This window comes from Macrotis lagotis, chromosome 4 (genome assembly GCF_037893015.1).
Source record: "Macrotis lagotis isolate mMagLag1 chromosome 4, bilby.v1.9.chrom.fasta, whole genome shotgun sequence".
In the NCBI taxonomy this organism is placed as follows: Eukaryota; Metazoa; Chordata; class Mammalia; order Peramelemorphia; family Peramelidae; genus Macrotis; species Macrotis lagotis.
The window spans coordinates 265,202,338-265,207,851 of record NC_133661.1 but is presented as its reverse complement, the minus strand read 5'-3'; the positions used below and the strand labels follow the sequence as shown (position 1 = coordinate 265,207,851).

At 38.0% G+C, this 5,514-nt stretch overlaps 1 pseudogene; it reads left to right on the top strand.

Annotated features, from left to right (window-relative positions):
- Positions 1-1,968: 1,968 nt before the first annotated feature.
- On the top strand, positions 1,969-2,965 carry LOC141522909 (pygopus homolog 1-like; annotated as a pseudogene).
- The last annotated feature ends 2,549 nt before the right edge of the window (positions 2,966-5,514 follow it).

Sequence of the window (5,514 nt, the reverse complement as noted above, 5' to 3'; positions counted from 1 at the left end):
GATAGCAGAATGGATTAAAATCAGAATCCTACAATATGCTGTTTATAAGAAACACATCTGAAAACAGAGAGATACACCTAGGGTAAAAAGTGTAAGGCTGGAGCAAAATATATTATGCTTCAGCTGAAATAAAAAATCAGGGGTAGCAATCCTGATTTCAGATAAAGGCAAAAGGAAAAATTGATCTCATTAAAAGGGATAAGGACGAAAACTACATCTTCTTAAAGAGCACCATAGGTAATGAAGCTATATCATTATTAAATATATAAGCACTTAGTGGTATAGCATCCAAATTCCTAGAGAAAAGTCTAAGAGAATTACAAGGAGACATAGATAGCAGAACTTTAATAATGGGCACCCCTCAACCTCCCTCTCTCAGAACGAAATAAATCTAACCACAAAATAAACAAGAAGGGAAGTTAAGAATATGAATAAAATCTTTGAAAACTTGGATATGATAGCTCTCTGGAGGAAATTTAATAAGGATAGAAAGGATATACCTCTTTCTCTGCAGTATATGGCACCTATACCAAAAAATCTTATAATCAAATGTAGAAAGCAGACACAATAAATGCATACTATCTCAGATCATGATGTAATAAAAATTACATGTAATAAAGGGTCATGGAAAGATAAAACCAAAAATTAATTGGAAGCTAAATAACTTAATTTTAAATAATGAGTGGATGAAATAGCAAATCATAGGAATAATCAGTAATTATATACAAGAAAATGATAATAATGAGACATCATACCAAAATTTATGGGATACAGCCAAGGCAGTTTTGAGAGGAAATTTTATATCTCTAAATGTTTATATGAATAAAATAGAGAAAGAGGAGATCAATGAATTGGGTATACAAGTAAAAAATTTAGAAAAAGAATTAGTTAAAGATTCCCAATTAAATACCAAATTAGAAATTCTGAAAATTAAGGGAGAGATTAAAAAACTTGAAAGCGGGGCAGCTAGGTGGCGTAGTGGATAAAGCACGGGCCTTGGAGTCAGGAGTACCTAGGTTCATATCCGGGTCTCACACACTTAATAATTACCTAAGCTGTGTGGCCTTGGGCAAGCCATTTAACTCAATTTGCCTTGCAAAAAAAAAAAACCTAAAAAAACTTGAAAGCAAGAAAACCATTGATCTAATAAATAAAACTACTCACTTTATGAAAAAAACAATAAAATGGATAAACTTTTGGTTAATCTGATTTAAAAAAAGAAAGATGATAACCAATTGCCAATATCAAAAATGAAAAGGGTGAACTCACCACCATTGAGGAAGAAATTAAAGAGATAATTTGGAGTTATTTTGCCAAACTGCATGCCAATAAATTTACTAACCTGAGTAAAATGGATGAATATTTTCAAAAGTAACAAACTACCCAGATTAACAGAAGAGGTAATAAAAATATTTAAATAACCCCATTTCAGAAAAAGAAATTGAAGAAATCATCAATAAACTCTCTAAGAAAAAGTCTGGACTTAAAAGCAAATTCTACCAAACATTTAAAGAACAATTAATTCCTATTCTACATAAACTATTTCAAAAAAATAGGAGTTCTGCCAAATTCCTTTTATGACACCAATACGGTGCTGATACCTAAACAAGGAAGAATCAAAACAAAATTATAGAATAATCTCCCTAATGAACATTGATGCAAAAATCAAATAAAATTTTAGCAAAGAGATTAGAGCAAGTTATTACTAGGATAATAAACCATGATGAAGTAGGATTTATACCAGGTAGGAAGGGATGGTTCAATATCGGGAAAACACACAACATAATTGAACATAACCAATAGCAAAACCAATAGAAATCATATAATATTATCTCAATAGATGCTGAAAAAGCCTTTGATAAAATGCAACATCCATTCCTATTAAAAACACTAGAAAGTATGGGAATAAATGGAGTTTTCCTTAAAATAATAAGTAGTATCTATCTAAAACCATCAACAAATTATTATATGTTATATCTTAGCCCTGGTTGCCCTGGATTTGGAGGCTCCGGCTCATTCAGAATGCCACCTCATATACCCCCAAGAATGTCATCCCCATACTGTGGTCCTTACTCATTTAGGAACCAGCCACACCCATTTCCTCAAAATCCTTTAGGCACTGGTTTTAATCGACCTCATGCTTTCAACTTTGGGCCACATGATAATTCAGGTTTTGGAAATCCAGCATATAATAGTCCACTAAGTCAGAATGTTAATATGTCTAATCAACATTTTAGACAAAAATCCTGCTGAAAACTTCAATCAGATTCCTTCACAGAATGCCAGCCAAGTATCCAATCCAGACTTGGCATCTAATTTTGTCCCTGGAAATAATCCAAATTTTACCTCCCAATTAGAATCAAATCATTCATTTATCCCTCCACCAAACACTTTTGGCCAAACAAAAGCACCTCCACAAAAACAGGACTTTAGTCAAGGAGCAACTAAAGCGCTCTAATCAGAATTCTGCTGCCCATCCTCCTCATCTCAATATGGATGAAACTGTAAACCAGGGTAATATTGACTTGAAAAATGTTAGTCAAAACAATACAGTAAATCAAGCAAGAAACCATTCCAACAGCACTGATAATGCAAACAGCAGCCATGCAAATGGAACTCAGAATAAGCCCCGTCAATCCTGAGTTACAGCAGATGGGTGTAATTCTGAGAAGAGCAACAAAGCCACTCTCCTCCCAAGTCGTCATGGCCATTCATCTTCAGACCCAGTATATCCTTGTGGCATTTGTACAAATGAAGTGAATGATGATCAGGATGCCATCTTATGTGAGGCCTCATGCCAGAAATGGTTCCACTGTATCTGTACCGGATGACAGAGACTGCTTATGGCCTCCTGACTGCAGAAGCCTCGGCAGTGTGGGGCTGTGATACCTGTATGGCTGAAAAAGACCAGTTAATGCGCACTCGAGAAACCTTTGGGCCACTTGCAGTAGGCTCTGATGGGTAATCAGTAGTTTTTAGAGTAGTTTTTTTTCATCCTTAGTACATAGGATCTTAAAGTTTCACCTTGCAGAAACAAAACCAAACTAGTTATTTATCCTTTAGTTTTTACCCTATTTAGTTTCAGTACTGTTGTAAATTTTGTATAGTATTTGCGTATTTGTTCTTGTGTTAATCAGAAATATAAAAGCCTCTTTAATCTTCAAAACAATCAGCTAAAATTTAGATTGGTCATTTATAGGTTGTAACTAAAATAAAAACCAAAACAAACCAGAATTAAATCCAAATGTATATTTTTAATTAATAAACTATACCAAAAGTGCTGAACTTTGAAAGCATCATATGAAACACTGAGCTTAGTATCCCCTTTTCTAAGGGTCCATTTAGTTTGTTTTAAGAATATTTTATGTGTAAGTGAAACATAAATGGCAAATACTAAGGTTTTATAAATTTTTTAAGAGAACAATATCAGAACTTCCGGCCAAGATGGCGGAGAGAAGACAGGCACAGTTCTAAAGTCTCCTGATCTCTTCCCCATCTATCACATGAAACAAAACTCTTAAAAGAAATCCAAACCAGGAAACCCAGAAAGAAAAGCCAGGAGAGTAAATCTACCTCAGGATTTGTCTCCCACAGCAGCCTTGGCTGAGTACCAGCAGGTGAGTCTGAGCTCCAAGGAAGATCAGCCAGACCAACAGCTGAATCGGAACCCGGAGTCTGAGGGCCTGAGAGCCGGACCTGCTGGATCAGCGCTGGGGCTGGACAAAGGGGGCTTGGATCCGCGGGGAAGCAGAGGCGCTGGTGTTGGGGCTGTCCCCCTGGAGCTTGGGGAAGGGGCTGCGGGGAGAGGTCTGGTGCAAGAGAGCTGCAGAGGCCATTCCTGGGCTCCTCAGGTCTGAGAAACTCTGAGCCCACGCCTCCATTGCACTGAGGTCTCCTCCCAAACAAATGCAAATTATTTCTGCCTCAGGCCCAGGTGTGTGAGCAAAAGAACCAGCCCAGCTGAGGAATCACCTCAGGCCAGGGTAAAGCCCACCATTGATTGCAGGCAAAAGAATTCAATAGCTCCAATTCCCTCCCTCAAGCAAAGGGAGAAGGCCTCGCAACCAAGGTCACAGACACCCCAGAGAGGGCAACCAGCTCCTCCTACTGGCCAGCCAGAGAAACTGCACTCAGTAAAGCCTTTAGAGATCCCAAGCCCAGGTGAACCAGCCCCACCCAACTCAAGGTCTTAGCATAATGAAGAAGGGTCAGCAGAAAGGTGGATCCATAGAAAAATTCCTGGAAGGGAAAGACCCCAGCCCAGAGAGACCTGGAACCTCTGAGGAGAATACAGTCTGGTCTCCAGCACAGAAAGACTTCCTTGAAGAAATAAGGAAGGAGTTTAAAAATCAACTGAAAATTTGGGGAGACAACTAATACATTGCAAAATGAGAATAATTCTCTCAGATCCTCAAATGAGTAAATGCAAAAAGAAATTAATTCTCTCAAAACCTCAATGGGTCAAATGGAAAGCTCTTTCAAAAGTAGAATCAACCAATTGGAAAAGGTTAATGAAGAAAACTCCTCCCCCCCCAAAAAAAGAATGGAGTCTACAGAAACTAATGACTCCATGAGACAGCAAGAGTCAGTTAAACAAAATCAAAAAATAGAAAAAATAGAAGCAAATGTGAAATACCACATCAACAAAACCACTGACCTCAAGAATAGATCGAGGAGGGGAAACCTGAAAATTATAGGACTTCCTGAAAACATTGAAGAGAAAAAAAGCCTGGACTTAATATTACAGGATCTAGTGATGGAAAACTGCCCTGACATCATGGAATCGGAGGGCAAAGTAGTTATTGAAAGAGTACATCGATCCCCACCAGAAAAAGGTCCTAAAAGGAAAACACCAAGGGATGTTGTGGCCAAACTCCAGAATTATCAGATAAAAGAGAAAATCCTGCAAACAGCCAGAAAGAAACAATTTAAATAGCAAGGAGCCACAGTAAGGATCACGTAGGACCTGGCTGCATCAACTTTAAGGGATCGAAGGACCTGGAACGAGATATTTCGAAGAGCACGGGAGCTTGGAATGCAGCCAAGAATCTACTTTCCTGCAAAGCTGAGCCTTCTCTAACAGGGAAAAAGATGGACATTTAACGAAATGGAAGAATTCCAAAAATTTCTGATGAAAAGACCAGAGCTAAACAGAAAATTTGGATATCAAACAGGAGGTTCAAGAGACACATGAAAAGGTAAAAAAAAGGGGGGGGGACAGTAAAAGGAAAAAAAATGCAATCCAGCAAGTTGAAACTGGCTATATCCCAGCATGGGGAGGGGGAAGGGGTAGAGACTCTCATAAATCCTGAGAAATGTAACTCTAACAGAGAGAATATACCTAGCCAGAAATGATGGACATCCATGACCTATCCATGAGACTGAATCTAATGGGATGTAACTGGCTTTAACTCCACTGGGGAGAAAGACTCTAATAACTCTCAGGAATTTGGACTCTATTCAACAGAATATACTGAACTAGAAGGGACAGACACTCAGAATTTTCTATGACTT